The sequence below is a fragment of the Xenopus laevis genome, chromosome 3L (genome assembly GCF_017654675.1).
Source record: "Xenopus laevis strain J_2021 chromosome 3L, Xenopus_laevis_v10.1, whole genome shotgun sequence".
Classification (NCBI taxonomy): domain Eukaryota; kingdom Metazoa; phylum Chordata; class Amphibia; order Anura; family Pipidae; genus Xenopus; species Xenopus laevis.
In genome coordinates, this window is record NC_054375.1 from 12,084,506 (window position 1) to 12,102,783 (window position 18,278).

The window sequence follows — 18,278 nt, forward strand, 5'->3', positions numbered from 1 at the left end:
GCTGAATTGTGCCTTAGTACAGGGAATATCTATGCTGCCATAGTTTTATGGGATCTCTCTGTACAGACTATGAGCAAACTAGGGGACTGTTCCTGCTGAATGTGCTTAGTACAGGGAATACCTATGCTGCCATAGTTTTATGGGATCTCTCTGTACAGACTATGAGCAAACGTAGGGGACTGTTCCTGCTTAATTGTGCTTAGTACTGGGAATATTGATGCTGCCATAGTTTTATGGGATCTCTCTGTACAGACTATGAGCAAACGTAGGGGACTGTTCCTGCTGAATTGTGCTTAATACTGGAATATTGATGCTGCCATTTTATGGGATCTCTCTGTACAGACTATGAGCAAACTTAGGGACTGTTCCTGCTGAATTGTGCTTAGTACTGGAATACCTATGCTGCCATAGTTTTATGGGATCTCTCAGTACAGACTATGAGCAAACTTAGGGGACTGTTCCTGCTGAATTGTGCTTATACGGGGAAATACTATGCTGCCATAGTTTTATGGGATCTCTCTGTACAGACTATGAACAACTAGGCACTGTTCCTGCTGAATTGTGCTTAGTTACAGGGAATACCCTATGCTGCCATAGTTTATGGGATCTCTCTGTACAGACTATTGTACATGAGCAGATATGAACCATTTATATTATTCAGTATTCTTGTGGGGGAAGCAATAGTCGGTGCAGGGGGCTCATTAGCAGAGAACAACCACATGGGACTTCAAGTTGCTGGGAGGTTGCCAGGGAGTTTGTGGTTTATTCTAGAATGATTGGGCTGTGGATTTGTCTAAGGGATTTATACATTGAGCCCCTGTTAATTAAGGGGAAGGGAGTGTGGACTGTGGGATAAGCAGGTATAGTATGGGAGAGATGGTGCCTATAGTAACAGTGGGATAAATAGTCTCTGGGAATGAGAGAAGATGTGAGTAGGGTTGGAGTTAGTACTACAGGGGTGCAGGCATTGAGGGAAGCTTGAGGGGAGGGTCAAAAGGACATTGCACTTTAAGTTGTTAATGAACTACAACTCCAGAACTACAACTCCCAGAATGCTCAGTCTTTGGCAGGACATTAATAAATAAAAGAAATGTATAATAAATCCTTTACATTCTCACTGTCCAACAGGGGGTGAAAGTCCCTATAAAATAAAAAGTGGCCAGACTATAAACTAATATACCATAAGAAAACATCCCTCTCATTCCCTGTCTCTCTCTGCCTTTCCCCAGAGCCTTCCCTATCTGTTTCTCCTCCTCTCTGGACTACCGGCCAGCTGAAGATTCCAGGGCAACTGTTCTATACACTGCTGCCTAGCAACGCTGGAATTCCCACATTGTGTTCCAAGCCTCACTTTGGCGCTGGTTGGTTGATATCAGTAAGCCCCGCCCATCGCCGAGGAGCAGGAGCTGCACGTGGAGCAGGTGAGGGGGAGGTGGCTGTAAAGTTGCAGATGGGAATATTGGGGACAAGAGAAGATATTGGAGGACACAGAAGGGATTTTCGGCTGCAGGAGAAGATTCTTTTTCGGGGTCTCAGCCAGAGAAGAACAAGTGACATTGGTATAAAACATCCCAACACTCTTAGTTCTCAGTTTGGAGCGGGACCTCTTGGAACTGCGTTATAGGTAATTGCCCTTTGAATTAACTCTTTGCTGTACACAGTGATCTTTTCATTTATATTTTCAGCACTTTTTGAATTATTTTCATTTTTGTCCTGAAGCTGTCCAGTTTTATACAGCTACACCCACTTGTTACTCATAATTAATTAATAATTAATACACACTTATTTATTTACACACCTGCACACGCACATAACACGCAAATCTTCCGGTTGTACACGTATGCGCACTTACACTATTTGTTTTTCTTTTTTTTTTTACTTATCGCATCGTCTGTTTTTGGTTTTTTTTGCATAGAAAGATATTTTTTTTTTTTGTAATCAAGTTTTGTTTATTAAGCAAAAATACAATACAATACGTAACATTGGTCATTCAAGTGACATCATGAATTGCAAAAAAAAAAAAAAAGAAAATTAAGCAAAGAGATAGCATATGCACAGACATCATAATGACAATAAACCTCGACCGCTATCACTAGTACGTATCATATAGGTAAGTAACTTGTAAAACAAATAACATTGTGTCGCTGCATCAATTTTCCAGTATCAGAACCATAGGGAAAGATAAATTTGTCCAATATGTGGTTAGCCACTTTGAGGAGTGGAGTGTATATATAGATAATATAACCAGGGAAACATGATAGTGACAGGTGCCAGATGTATATTTAATCTACATTATCTAGGCTTCGTAATATATTCCCGCCATGGTAACCAGATAGCCATATAAGTAGCATATTTATTGTTCAGAGAGGCCGTCAGTTCTTCCATAAGGCAAATATCATTAACTATGCGGAACCAAGCATCACGATTAGGAATATCACTTAGTCTCCACAGTTTGGGGATTTGGGATTTAGCTGCCATAAGTAAGTGTCTCAGTAAGACTGTCTTTGAAAAATCTGTAGGTTCAAACTTGTGAAATAATAGGATCGCTGGCGCGTTCCAGTGAACTCGTTCCCCAATAATTGCAGAACAGACCTCCATAACATCTATCCAATATGATCTTATTAGAGAGCAGGTAAACCATATATGTTCCAATGTGCCAACATCGCTATTACACCTCCAACATAACTCATTGTCCATAAGGCCCATTTTTTTAAGAACAACAGGTGTCCTATACCATCTAGAAAGTAATTTGTAAGATGATTCCTGCATCCTATTACTAATGGAACATTTAGATACGGTATGAATAATTTTGGCCCAGTCTTCAGCAGTTAGGAATATGTCAAGATCTGATTCCCATTTCGTAGTGAAGGATGGGAGGGAGGGATATTTCCTATCGAGAATTATTCTATATAGAATCGATAACACGTTTTAAAGGGGCCGATACAAAGCAGAGTTTTTCAAAATCAGTTAAAGGCCTAGCAAGAGAGCCTATGGATTGGAGTGATTGTAAGAAATGATTTACTTGAAAGCACCTCCATACGTTCTTACTATCCCATGCATATCTAATTTCTTCTCCTTGAGACATTAAATGTAGGAAACGTTTAATCGATGGAAACGCTACCCCAAAGGCTGTAGTAAACCTCTATCCAATACGACTAGGTGGGAATTCCACATTGTCATACAGGGGTATCAGTGGTGAGGGATAGGGCGCTAGTAAGTATTTACTATTGAGTTTATGCCATACATTCAAGCTGTTACCAATAAAAACATGTGATTTTGACCTCAAAGTGACGTTGTCCTTCTTGATCCAAGGCAGGCAAGTTAAGGTATTGTCAGTCCAGACATTTGCCATGTTACGCCATTGAATCGGCGAAGTTGGATTGCTATATTCAAGTATCAAAGAGAGGATAGCCGCGTGATAATAGGATTCAAAATCTGGCATGGCTAGGCCACCAGATAATAGGGGTTTGTATAGAGCGGCTCTACTCAGCCTCCCTTTCTTTGACTGCCAAACATAGGAAAATAAAGCTCCATTTAAGTCGTCAAAAAACTTTTTAGGGATTGCTATTGGAAGCGTGGAGAAAAGATAAATAAATTTAGGTAAAATGGTCATTTTAACGCTATTAATCCTTCCTTTCCACGTCAAAGTTTTCTTATTCCAATTCAGAAGAGATTTTTTAGTGTCGCTAAGAAGTGGGGCATAATTCAAACCGAAAAGTAGGTTTGGATCTGCTGAGATGTGGACACCCAGATATTTTAAACTAGTGTTTTGCCATTTAAACGGGAAGGAACTCTGGAGCTGGTTCTGGAGGGCAGATGTAAGGTTAATAGATAATGCTTCTGACTTCCCCATATTGATTTTATAGTTAGACAACCTACCATATGAATGAAGTTCTAACAAAATATTAGGGAGGGAAACAATTGGGTTAGATACTAAAAGGAGAAGGTCATCTGCAAAAACCGCTGCTTTGTGTTCTTGAAGGGGGGAGTGCAATCCTGAGATATCTACATTCTTTCGAAGTGCAACTAATAGGTACTCCATGCATATCACGTAAAGCAGGGGGGATAGGGGGCAGCCTTGGCGTGTACCATTTCGAATAGCAAAGGGCACTGATAGGATGCCATTAACTCTAATTTGTGCGGACGGAATAGTATAAAGGGCCATAATTTTGTCAATAAACTGCCCAGGCAAACCCATAGCTCCTAATGCTAATTCCAGAAAGATCCAACTCACACGATCAAATGCCTTCTCTGCATCTGTAGAGAGTAACAAAGAAGGCAATTTCTTATTGCAGTTCCAAAAGATACCATTAAGTACTCTAATCGTATTTTCCTTCGCTTCACGCCCATGAACAAATCCAACCTGATCTCTATGAATGACATGTGGAAGAATTGGTTTCAATCGTTGTGCCAAAATTTTTGTGTAAATTTTTAGATCTAAATTCAACAGGGAGATCGGCCTATAATTTCCACAAATGGAGTGGTCCTTGTCCGGTTTCGGAATAAGGGAAATATGAGCAAGTAGAAATGACGTGTCTAGTGGGTTGTCTTTAGATATAGCATTAAGGAAGGGAAGTAGAACTGGTAAAATATTGGGTTCACATAGTTTGTAAAATTTGGCGGTGTAGCCATCAGGACCAGGTGCTTTGTTCAATTTCAGATGTTTAATTGCCTCATGTATCTCATGCCTTGTGATAGGGTCTACTAGGGTTTGCCGGAACCTTTCTGGCATTGTAGGAAGGGCATTAGCATTTAAGTAAGTTTTAATTTTCTCCTGTAATTTAGTTGTCTCTGATACCGATAAAGTATTAAGGTTATACAATTGCTCATAATATTCCTTAAAAGTGTCTGCAATTTTAGAGGGAGTCATATGGAGACGGCCCGTAGAGTCCCTAATTTGTCTGATATTGGCACGTATTTGCTTATTTTTTAGCGCTCGTGCTAGTAGCTTCCCCGTTTTATTACCATGTTCATAATACATACGCCTAACTTTAGATAAAACATGCTTAACTTGACCATTAAGAAGTTGGTGGAGCTCTAATCTAGCTGAGGTCAGTCGAGTTAATAAATCAGGGGAGAGATTACGTTTATGTTCCTCCTCCAATTGCATAATCTGCTCTAACAGCTGGCTGGTATGAACATGTCTTGCCCTTTTTAGCCGAGAACCATGCTTGATCAGAATCCCCCTCACCAAACATTTCAATGCCTGCCATTTAGAGGTAAGCGAAGCTGTGTCAGTGTGTAGGGCCTCAGTGTAGACTGACAGGGTGTCCCGGATTTCATCAATACAGTCCATGTCATCTAAAAGGGATTCATTTAATTTCCACCGCCACGGAATTTTAGGGTTGTGAGGGACCTTTAATGTCAATTGTACAGCAGCATGATCGGACCAAAGAATACTGTGTATTTTGGATAGGGATACCCAATCTAAGTGCCACTGAGACATTAGTATATAGTCTATCCTAGAATAGGCTTGTTGGGCATTAGAAAAGAAAGTATAGTCCTTTTCAGTCTCGTGGAAACATCTCCAGGTGTCAACCAGTCTAGTACGATTTAAAGCTCTTTTAACTCTGTTTACCACATTGTGAGGGAGTGTAGAAGTCCCTTTAGAAGTGTCAAGTAATGGATTAAGCACCATATTTAGATCCCCACCAATCAGTATTAGGCCCTCAGCAAAAGATTCCAATACCCGCAACAGGTTGAGTAAATAAGGAGCTTGGCGGTGGTTAGGAAGATATATGCTTCCTAATGTGCATTTAGTATTATACAATAAACCTTTAACAAAAATATAGCGACCTTCCTCATCCTTTATAGTACCAGTACAGTGAAAAGCAGTATTTTTATGTACACCAATTGCCACTCCCTTAGTTTTAGTATCGGGGTTATTACTAAAGAACCATTGGGAGTAATTACTAAACCTCATTAAAACATTATCTGGCCCCTTAAGATGTGTTTCCTGTAATAGTAAAATATGTGCTTTCTGTTTATGCATTTCCCGGAATATTTTACTCCTCTTTTCCGGAATATTCAGCCCATTAACATTCAACGTTATTACATTAATATCAGACATTGTTAAACAGGGAAATAAGTAAGGTTATATAAGTGGATCGTCTCCGTCTGGTGGCTAAAAAACATGGTCTGAAAGTTGGCCCAAGGAAGATATATTGTTGCAGCGAAAAAACAAAAAAGAATAACAGAACTAAAATGCAAAAATACTTGAACTCTTTGTAATACATACAAAACACTGTGATATTGGGGTAATGATAGCCTACTCCATGAGTGGCTAGAAGTCGACAGACAAAGTCTGTCGGAAACCCCTGGGGGGGTGATAGACACCATAGCACTGATTTTAAAAATGTGCAGGCACCATTCCCGGTGCAAGGAAAGGTATACAGTAAAGGTGCTCCAAACTGGGGCAGCCAGATTAATGCTAAAGCGGAGATAGAAGTGTAAGAACACAAGGCCTGTGAGACAGTAAATAGTAATGCTTAAGAAGAAAAAAAAAAAAAAAAATATATAGGAGAAAACATACTCACAAAACGTCTCACTAATGGGGATAATTACCAACTCAGCAGGCCAAAAAAAACCTATAATCCCATATGGGATAAGCAAAAGCAGTAAGAGTCAAGAGCAATCTTCAACCTTCGGGCTTTTGACTTTTCGCAGGCGTCAGCTTGTGCTTCTTCTTCTTACTTTTAGGCGTAGACACATCTGTCCAATGTTCTCTGTCTGGAAGTTCCGGGATTGCAGGAGCCACTGTGAGTTTGTCCCAGTCAGCCAACTCTGGTTCTTCAATTCCACAGATTTTACAAAACTGGGAGGTGTCGTCTGGACTTGTGAGTGAAGTCGTTCTGCCATCTCTAGTGACTTGTATGCCAAAAGGATATGTCCAACGATATAACAGACCTTTGTCTTTCAGGCGCTGAAGTAATGGTTGGATGGCTCTGCGTTGTTGTAATGTGTACCAAGATAGGTCTTGCAATATGATAACCTCTGTGTTCATAAATGGAATGGATCGCAGTTTCCTGGCTTTTGCCAGTATATCTTCTTTCAAGCCAAAACGCGTAAGACAGCAAATGATATCTCTGGGTTTATCTTTAGGGGATCCTCTGGGTTTAAGTGCTCTGTGTGCTCTTTCCATGTCAATTTCAAATGTGGCAGGTTTATCCAGAACTTGCCTGAAAAGTTGCATCACAATGTCCATGAGGTTTTCCCCATCTGGCTGTTCCGGAATCCCCCTAATACGAAGGTTGTTGCGTCTCCCTCTATTATCGAGGTCATCCAACCTCCTCTGCATGGTTGAGATAGTTTTCACATAGTGGGCATTAGCAGCTGTTAGTGCCTCCACCGTGTGTTCCACATGCTCATTCCTAGTTTCAATTTCAAGAACACGTGTATGGAGCAAGGTAATCTCATCTTTTATGCTAGTAATCTCTTCCTTCAGCGTGCTCTTAAACTGAGCAATCATGTCGGTTAAGTCCGATTTAGTCGGAAGGGATTTAAAGTGCGCCATAGTAATGTGTTCAGAACTTACTGATTCCGAATCAGATTCATCGGCAGGACTTCTGGCACGTCGCGGCGCCATCTTGGATCCCTGTTGGCAACGATCAGGCTCCGTCGCAGTAAAAAACTGCTTCAAAAGACGCTGTGAGTCTTTAGTTTTGGGGTTATGAGATTCCTCGCCACTGTATTCTTTGGGTTTACCGTGTTTGCCCATAATTCTCGTCCGCTTTATGCTTCACACCGGGAATGTGCTAGAGAGCTCAGGTATTATGCGACTGCCATGCACGGTGGTTAACCACGCCCCCTAGAAAGATATTTTGTCGCCATTTTGAATAGCGTATTCGCTGCGCAATACCTTTTTGTATATTATTTTGGGGATAATAGTGCAATTTTGTTGGTTTTTGGTGCATTTTTAACCATTTTGTTCTCTTGTTTCTGTCCATAAAACCTTCGACCAAGCCGAAATATTCAAACTAGAATTTCTGATTTCACTAGGCAGGAAAAAAACGCATTTAATTTTTTTTTAATGGTTTTATTGGATTTCCTTTTTCTGTGTTATAATAAAACAGTCGCTTGTACTTGATCCCAACTAAGATATAATTAATCCTTATTGGAAGCAAAACCAGCCTATTGGGTTTATTTCATGTTTAATGATTTTCTAGTAGAAAAAAAGCATTTACATTTTGTGGTTTTATTGGATTTCCTTTTTCTGTGTAATAATAAAACAATAGGTTGTACTTGATCCCAACTAAGATAATTAATCCTTATTGGAGGCCAATTGTCTTAATTTAATGTTCTTAAGGTATGAAGATCCAAACTACAGAAAGTTCCGTTATCAGGAAAATCCCAGGTCCCGAGCATTCTGGATAACAGGTCCCATTCCTATATCTAATTCAGTGGAACTTATTTCTGATCACTAGTTATAGCAATGGGTGCAAAAGTGCACCGGAACCAGCAATTATTGTCACTTTTTGTCCAATAAATATCTGAGACTGCCATTGATAAAACCCTTGTCCCTCCCTCCGTGTAACTGATCGCCTCCCACTTAAGGGTTAACTCCGCAGATGAGCATCAATCTCAAGATTCACTTATCCCCTATTTATGACACACACACAGGCAAAAGTCCAATTTTTTTCCTTCCGATCGTAAGCCCCATTGTATCCGGGATGTACAAAGAAAAAGCTATTTACTGAAAAATAAGGTTTTTTTTTTTAATAAAAGAAAAAGCTCATTTTGTGCTGATTAGTGCTTTGGTGTTGCCCCCTGCCAGGGTAATAGGATAAATGCTCATAGTGGTGTAATTAGCTTTATTCCAATCCCTCATTTTGCTGATTAATGCCATTTTTAGGGCCCCCTGCTGAGAATTCCGACTTACAATAACAGATACAGGAGTCGCAAAATCACTTGTGCCTTTTTAAAGGGGAAAGAAAGCTACGCAGTTTATTGCCAATAGATTAGCTGCAATAGTGCAAGCTACATTACGATATTTATTCCAGCAGCTGCCAATCAGGGGCGTAACTATAGAGGAAGCAGACCCTGCGGTTGCAGGGGGGCCCAGGAGGTATAGTGGCCCCATATACAATTTCAATAAATATTGGAGAAACAAGTCAACCTCTAAACATTTTGGGGGCCTGAAAAATAATTTGCTGTGGGGCCCAGTAATATCTAGTTACGCCACTGGCTGCCATATTAGCTTGCTGTGACATCACTTCCTGCCTGAGTCTCTCCATGCTCACTCATACCCCTGGGCTCAGATTACAGCAGGAAGGGGAGGAGGGAGATAGGAGCAAACTGAGCATGCTCAAGCCCTAGCGCTGGAGGTTTAAGCTGAAAACAGGAAGTCTGATACAGAAGCCCATGAATACACAATAGAAGGAAAGAAATGTGCTGTTTCTTTTGACAGAGGACTCAGAGCAGCATTACTTTGAGGGTTTACTGGTGTATTTATATAGACCTTTCTGATAAAGCTTACTTAGTTTAGCCTTTCCTTTTCCTTAAAAGCAGGAAAAACTGATACTGATAAAGGGGTGTGAGTGCAATGAATAGGGCTGGAGCTGAACATACTTCATACTTTCCTTCTATTGGGGATCATTCGATTTCCAGTGAATATATAATCCCCCCACATGATGGACATCTGCTTACCAGGGAGGGGTCTGTTTATACAGGGCACAGGCCAGAAGAGCAAAGTCCTTCCAGTGCTCCGACTTCCTTCATAAGTCCTGATTTTAATCTTAAATGTGTGGTTGCCCTGTAAGTTAACTTTAAGGATAATATAAGTGGTCAATACTAAGAAACGTTTCAATTGATCCTCATTATTTATCTCTTATAGTTTTATAAGAATTGTTTGCCTTTTTCTTTCAAATGGGGGGGGGGGGTCACTGACCCCATCTAAAAACAAATGCACAGTAAGGCTACAAATGTATTGTTATTGCTACTTTTTATTCCTCATCTTTCTATTCAGACCTCTCCTATTCATATTTCAGTCTTATTCAAATCAGTGCATGGTTGCTAGGGTAATTTGGACCATAGCAACCAGATGGCTGAAATTGCAAACTGGAGAGCTGCTGAATAAAAAAGCTAAATAACTCAAAAACCACAAATAATAAAAAATTAAAACTAAGAATATCACTCTCTCATCATACTAAAAGTTAATGCAACTCAATGCATGGTTGCTAGGGTAATGTGGACCCAAGCAACCAGATTGCTGAAATTGCAAACTGTAGAGCTGCTAAACCCTTAATTGTCATTTTTTTATTATTTGTGGTTTTTGAGTTATTTAGCTTTTTATTCACCAGCTCTCTAGTTTGCAATTTCAGCCATCTTGTTGCTAGGGGCCAAATTACCCTAGCAACCAAAAAAGACACTAGAATATGAATAGGAGAGTAAAAGAGTAGCAATAACAATAAACGTGTAGCTTTACAGAGCATTTGTTTTTAAGATGGGGTCAGTGACCCCAATTTGAAAGAGTCAGAAGAAAAAGACAAATAATTAGAAAAATATAAACAATGAAGACCAATTGAAATGTTTCTTAGAACTGGCCATTCTATAACATACTAAAAGTTAACTCAAAGGTGAACCACCCCTTTAACATTCCTGAGAAACTCTGCAAGTTCTTCGACATTCGTACATTCGTCTCGAGGGACGCCATTAATTAGCGTAAACCGTAATGATCATCCCATGCTGCTGCCAACTCAGCGCCGTTTCATCAAGTCTCGCTGCTCCCGCTATCTGTCACTTATCTGTAGTCTCACCGCTCTTTGTGACGCGCTCTGATTTCCAGGTGACACTGAGAGCAGCTGACAGTTGCACAGACCGAATGTCAGCGCATAAGGAATTACTTATTATATCTCCATTTATTTGACTTAACCGAATTCAGCCGGGACCTTGCAATTGATGTAATAAAGTGAGAAAGGAGGGGACACTTCATTCCATTCCCTCACCCGTAACCATATACTTAGGTCCAGGGCCCTCACAGTCCTGATTGGTCGGTTAACATATGGCACTTGCCAGGGATCTTAGTTATTCCAGCTGCCATCTACTCTTTCTAGAGTCCTTCATCAGGCTCCCACAATACCCCCAAAGCTGTTTTAGGTGGAAAATTCCTAATTCCCTGACCTGATTGGTGGGCTCGTGGGCAGGACCACCATCAAGGGGAGTTTACAGGATACTAAAGGCAGGGGCCCGAGAAGTGCGATTGGCTGTTAAAAGTTTTTTAATTGGAGCCCCATTCTCCTCTTGTATAATTAGACATATATAATAAGCCATAATAATTATTCTCCCCTCCCGGGAGGAGGCCCCCAATAATTTAGTAGCCCAGGGGTTTCTGTCTGGGTAAAGTTTCCAACCTTCGGCGGGTCGGACACTGAAGTAAATAAAGTCTCTGTATAAAGCCCAAACCATCAGCCCTGTATGGGGGGAATAAGTGTTAATTGCAATGTTTGTCCTCCCCCTCAAACGCAAACACTTGATATCGGCCCAGATAAGAGGCACTTTCCTTCAGATAAGTAGTTGTGTTGCTCTTCCATGGAGACGGCAGTTTTCAGAGGGGGGGGTTTGTTTAAATGATCCCGGTACTCCTCATATCTGGAATCCAATCATCTGCATCGTTGGTCGCTTTCTCTTACCTTCTGCAAGGGCAAACAGAACCCTGCTACTCTCCTCTTTCCTTTATTAGCTATATGACATTTAAAGGGGAAGTTAACCAAAACTTTATTTTTTATTTTTTTTTTGCAGAATGAAAGAAAATTGCTCCCTGCCAATGTATAACCTTGATGACGCTCCTGACCCAGTTGCCAAGGATCAAGTAGTCTGAGAGTCAGATTTGCTATTAAACTCCATGGATCACGGTGACGCCAAACTCAATGGGCAGTTGGAAGCCTCATTCCCCCGCTGTTTCCGTCATGGTTAAAGTTACTGATCAACTCGCAGTTCAAGAGCTCAAGTAACTTTTTTTATGTTGTTTGAAAAGTGCATTTTAAAGCCTGAAACTGTTTGAATTGAGCCGATTTTGGGGAATAGGAGGCTTTGCAGCTACTGAAAACGTTTTATTCTTTGCTGTCAGTCGTTGTATTGGGTCACAGTCTGGCAGTTGATTGGCTGAGCCAGGGTCAGACTATTGGGGTACTGGGAAGTCCTGCCCCCTGTCAGGTCCCAATAGTTTAGGAATATGTGATGGGGCTGACTACTGAACTATATTTATTAAAGGACTGGCAGGATAAGAATTGGTAATCATAGGGCCCCATACTACTAAGTTTACCGGGCCCTCTTTCCCCTCTTTTCCACAGGGCCCCTGACAGCTGTACCCCCATTGGCTGCCTTGGGGAGAGCCTTTGGATTAGGCAATAACATCCAAAACAACTATATCATCTGACCTGTAGACTTAACATCAGGACGGAAACAGCCTCTAGGTGGCGCTGGTGCTTGTGATAAATTCTGCAAGTTTTTGAAAGAGTCCAAAGAGTTTATACAGGAAAGAACATTCCTTCTCTGTATATTTGTATTTATACATATGGGAGGAGGAGGTGCCATATTGATTCCCTTAGACAGTACAGTATGAGGGTATAGCTTATTGTGTGCCCAGAACATTCCTTCTCTGTATATTTGTATTTATACATATGGGAGGAGGAGGTGCCATATTGATTCCCTTAGACAGTACAGTATGAGGGTATAGCTTATTGTGTGCCCAGAACATTCCTTCTCTGTATATTTGTATTTATACATATGGGAGGAGGAGGTGCCATATTGATTCCCTTAGACAGTACAGTATGAGGGTATAGCTTATTGTGTGCCCAGAACATTCCTTCTCTGTATATTTGTATTTATACATATGGGAGGAGGAGGTGCCATATTGATTCCCTTAGACAGTACAGTATGAGGGTATAGCTTATTGTGTGCCCAGAACATTCCTTCTCTGTATATTTGTATTTATACATATGGGAGGAGGAGGTGCCATATTGATTCCCTTAGACAGTACAGTATGAGGGTATAGCTTATTGTGTGCCCAGAACATTCCTTCTCTGTATATTTGTATTTATACATATGGGAGGAGGAGGTGCCATATTGATTCCCTTAGACAGTACAGTATGAGGGTATAGCTTATTGTGTGCCCAGAACATTCCTTCTCTGTATATTTGTATTTATACATATGGGAGGAGGAGGTGCCATATTGATTCCCTTAGACAGTACAGTATGAGGGTATAGCTTATTGTGTGCCCAGAACATTCCTTCTCTGTATATTTGTATTTATACATATGGGAGGAGGAGGTGCCATATTGATTCCCTTAGACAGTACAGTATGAGGGTATAGCTTATTGTGTGCCCAGAACATTCCTTCTCTGTATATTTGTATTTCTACATATGGAGGAGGAGGTGCCATATTGATTCCCTTAGACAGTACAGTATGAGGGTATAGCATATTGTGTGCCCAGAACATAATATTATGGAGCAGCCCCTGATTCTCACTGTATTCACAGGTGGTCGATGCCCGAGGAGGGCCCAACCTGAAAGCAATGAGGATATGTCCCAAAAAGATCCGACCCTTTGCCTCGCGAAGGCATCAAAGCTGCAGGTGGCGGAGCTGAAGAGCGGTATCTCAAGTCTATGTAAGTAAAGCTGCCCATAGATGTAAAGATTTTTAAAAGATCCAATCGTTATCGTGAGACCACTAATATTTCGAAACAATTGTTTAAATGTACGATCTGTCCATCAACTAAAAATACCGTTTCGGGCGAAAACTGAGGGGAGCTGCCTGCTTGGCCCTGCAGACATAGATACATTGTACTGGGACCCATCAAGATTTTTTTACCTGGCCGATCAATTTTCTGACAGATATCGGATGAAAAATCGCAAGATATACGATCGTTGGAATCCCACTAATTTCACGATAATTTCGAAGGATTGGTCGGACTTCGCCAAATCGGTTGTTCGGCAAGAAAAATCTTTGCGTCTATGGGACCTTAAGAGCCAGTCCCCCACTATCAGCCAACAGGACTTCTAATTGTGTTAAGTTGCAAATGATTTAGTGTTTGTCTGTGTATCCCGCAGACTGTGGAGCATCGAGCACCTCCCCAGAGCATTCCTCGTCCTGCAGCAATCACTCCCATACTGACACCGACACTGAACTCTGCATCCAGCACCGACTCCGGCTTCTCTTTCCTACACCCCACCTACTGGAAAAGGTCAGCATTTTTTTTTTTTTTGGCATAAAGAAATACTGATGTGAATGCCGCTATTTCTATTTGCTAATGACGTCTATGCATTTCTGTGGAAGGGAGAATATTTTTGAACATGTAAATATGAGATTTTCTTTGTGCCCCAATTCCTTCATCCCAACTATGCAGTAACCCAGCCTTCAGCAGGGGGCAGAAGAGAGCTCTAGATTTTAGCTTGATAATGTGTTTAAAGGATAAGTAAACCTTTAAAATAAGTGATTGTAAAACTGATGAGGGGGCTATTCTAAGCACGTTTCAAATTTACATTCATTATTTATTTTGTTTTTATTCCAAGATATTAAGGGATACGTGTGCTGTTAATATGAATGAATTTTGTTCCAACAGCGCCACCTGCTGGTCAGTTTCCTTGACTACTTGCTGGTCAGACTGGTGGGAAAATGACCAGCAAGTGGCGCTGTTGTAACAAAATTCATTCATATTCACAGTACATGTATCCCTTAATATCCTGGATTAAATAAATAATGAATGTAAATTACAAACGTGCTTAGAATAGCCCCCTTATCAGTTTTACATGATGTAAAGAGTACTACTCTGACGCAAATTGCAATTGGTCTTCCTATATTTTAATTTAGGTTTTTTGATTATTTTTGTGCAGTGACTACAGTTTGACGTTGCAGCAGCTATCTGGTTGCTAGGGTATTGCTTACCCTTAACAACCGCCCATCGGTTTTAATGAGTGGCTGGAAGGTGAATAGGGACAATGACCATTTAGCCTCACAAAGCTGCTGGGGTCGGTGACCCCCGTTGGGACTCTGATAAGAAGCAGAAGACCAGTTAAAAGGTTGCTAAGAAGAGGACTTTCTATAACATTACTTCTGGTTAATGTAAAGCAGCACTGGCCCTTTAAAGAAGTGGATCCCATGGGGGCAGACTGTAAATATGTGTAATATTAAATGCATGGGGTTTACTGTACACACCACGTTGTGCCTCAATATGCAGAGGGTGCCGCTAAATTAAAGGGGGGGGCTTTGTTAGCATTTATTAAGCTATTATTTATACTTCCCCTTTATCCTGTGAACCCAAATCCTCCTCATTAGGGTTGGACTCAGTGTGTATATACAGTATATTCAGGCAGCTATTAATACTTCTGGATACTGGAAGTATGGGAGATTTCTTTGGGGTGTATGAGACCCCCCTGAATCTTTTAACCATTTAATCTCCGTGTGAGATTTGTGACGCTCATGTTTGTACATGGATGTTTTATAATGAAGATTTTGTACCTCTGTATAGGGAATATTATTCTTTCTACTATAAACTTTATATACTTGTATATGAGGCTCCCAGCAGGGGGCAGTGTTTTCTCTCCCTATTGTAAATAATGGGATTAACCTGTAGTTTCCCAATGACTTTATAGCGAGGTGCTTTAACTGATTATACCTCCCCAGTGGGAGATTTCTTGCTTTGTAAATAACTTACACCCCCAGCTGGTAAAACATTGTCTCCAAGGACCAGAGCCGTCCCCCAGCTGTTGCCCCCGGGTCCCTCCTGAAGTTGCTCATTCACGGCTTTTGCCTTGTGCGAATATTTTCTCTCCAAACAATGTGGGAGGGGAAACTGGATTGTGATGTCAGAGTTGGACCCCTCTGAGCTGCTTCTGAACAACTTTCTGTGCCACAGATTGTACAATCTACTATTCACCAGGTCTATGGCTGGCTTGGAAAGGGTTAAAAGAAAAAGCATATAGGGGCTGTCACTCTATAGTAGGAAATATGTGATTACAAGGGACCTTTATGCAAGTCTAACACTGCAATCACTATATCAAGCCACTAACCCCTAAGGGGTCCCTTAACTCCAGGGGCTGTTCCTGCTGAATTGTGCTTAGTACAGGGGAATATCTATGCTGTCATAGTTCTATGGGATCTCTCTGTACAGACTATGAGCAAACTTAGGGGCTGTTCCTGCTGAATTGTGCTTAGTTCAGGAATACCTATGCTGCCATAGTTTTATGGGATCGCTCTGTACAGAGTATGAGCAAACTTAGGGGACTGTTCCTGCTGAATTGTGCTTAGTACAGAGGAATACCTATGCTGCCATAGTTTTATGGGATCTCTTTGTGCAGACTATGAGCAAACTTAGGGGCTGTTCCTGCTGAATTGTGCTTAGTACAGGGGAATACCTATACTGCCATAGTTTTATGGGATCTCTTTGTGCAGACTATGAGCAAACTTAGGGACTGTTCCTGCTGAATTGTGCTTAGTAAATGGAATACCTATGCTGCCATAGTTTTATGGGATCTCTGTACAGAGTATGAGCAAACTTAGGGGACTGTTCCTGCTGAATTGTGCTTAGTACAGAGGAATACCTATGCTGCCATAGTTTTATGGGTTCTCTTTGTAAAGACTATGAGCAAACGTAGGGGACTGTTCCTGCTTAATTGTGCTTAGTACTGGGAATATTGATGCTGCCATAGTTTTATGGGATCTCTTTGTACAGACTATGAGCAAACGTAGGGGACTGTTCCTGCTTAATTGTGCTTAGTACTGGGAATATTGATGCTGCCATAGTTTTATGGGATCTCTCTGTACAGACTATGAGCAAACTTAGGGGACTGTTCCTGCTTAATTGTGCTTAGTACTGGGAATATTGATGCTGCCATAGTTTTATGGGATCTCTTTGTACAGACTATGAGCAAACGTAGGGGACTGTTCCTGCTTAATTGTGCTTAGTACTGGGAATATTGATGCTGCCATAGTTTTATGGGATCTCTCTGTACAGACTATGAGCAAACGGTAGGGACTGTTGCTGCTTAATTTGTGCTTAGTACTGGGAATATTGATGCTGCCATAGTTTTATGGGATCTCTTTGTACAGACTATGAGCAAACGTAGGGGACTGTTCCTGCTTAATTGTGCTTAGTACTGGGAATATTGATGCTGCCATAGTTTTATGGGATCTCTTTGTACAAACTATGAGCAAATTTAGGGGACTGTTCCTGCAGAATTGTGCTTAGTACAGGGGATACCTATGCTGCCATAGTTTTATGGGATCTCTCTGTACAGACTATGAGCAAACTTAGGGACTGTTCCTGCTGAATTGTGCTTAGTACAGGGAATACCTATGCTACCATAGTTTTATGGGATCTCTGTACAGAGTATGAGCAAACTTAGGGACTGTTCCTGCTTAATTTGTGCTTAGTACAGGGAATACCTATGCTGCCATAGTTTTATGGGATCTCTCTGTACAGACTATGAGCAAATTTAGGGGACTCTTCCTACTTAATTGTGCTTAGTACTGGGAATATTGATGCTGCCATAGTTTTATGGGATCTCTCTGTACAGACTATCAGCAAACTTAGGGGCTGTTCCTGCTGAATTGTGCTTAGTATAGGGGAATACCTATGCTGCCATCGTTTTATGGATCTCTCTGTACAGACTATGAGCAAACTTAGGGACTGTCCTGCTGAATTGTGCTTAGTACAGGGAATACCTATGCTGCCATAGTTTTATGGAATCTCTTTGTACAGACTATGAGCAAATGTAGGGGACTGTTCCTGCTTAATTGTGCTTAGTACTGGGAATATTGATGCTGCCATAGTTTTATGGATCTCTCTGTACAGACTATGAGTAAACGTAGGGGACTGTTCCTACTAATTGTGCTTAGTACTGGAATATTGATGCTGCCATAGTTTTTATGGGATCTCTCTGTACAGACTATGAGCAAACGTAGGGGACTGTTCCTGCTGAATTGTGCTTAGTACTGGGAATATTGATGCTGCCATAGTTATGGGATCTCTCTGTACAGACTATGAGCAAACGTAGGGGACTGTTCCTACTGTAATTGGTGCTTAGTACTGGGAAATATTGATGCGGTGCATTAGTTGTGTATGGGATCTCTCGTGGTTATTGCAAGTATCGTATCTGAGAGAAGGTGAGAGAGACCGTGGCGGGACTGCTTCCTGCGCTGGAATTGGTGCTTAGTAACTGGGAATATTGAATGGCTGTCCATGAGTGTTTTATATGGGATCTCTCTGTACGAAGACCTTGAATTAGAAGAAACATTTGAGAGTGGGCGTTTGCCGTAGCTTGAGGATAGTTGATGCCTTAGG

The 18,278-nt window shown here is 41.1% G+C and overlaps 1 protein-coding gene across 9 annotated transcripts in view; it reads left to right on the forward strand.

Moving 5' to 3' along the window:
- Positions 1 to 18,278, forward strand: part of LOC121400994 (WD repeat-containing protein 91-like) — a 1,149,255-nt gene that overhangs the window by 45,321 nt on the left and 1,085,656 nt on the right. For 6 of the 9 annotated variants that reach the window (XR_005966010.1, XR_005966015.1, XR_005966014.1 and 3 more), the window contains exons 14-17: positions 1,230 to 1,624; positions 11,737 to 11,944; positions 13,476 to 13,604; positions 14,047 to 14,180. The gene's annotated coding sequence lies outside the window, so the exon portion shown is untranslated. Of the gene's footprint in view, positions 1 to 1,229; positions 1,625 to 6,699; positions 6,866 to 11,736; positions 11,945 to 12,287; positions 12,542 to 13,475; positions 13,605 to 14,046; positions 14,181 to 18,278 lie in introns of those variants that run through there. The other 3 variants (XR_005966017.1, XR_005966018.1, XR_005966016.1) reach the window with 3 other exon arrangements.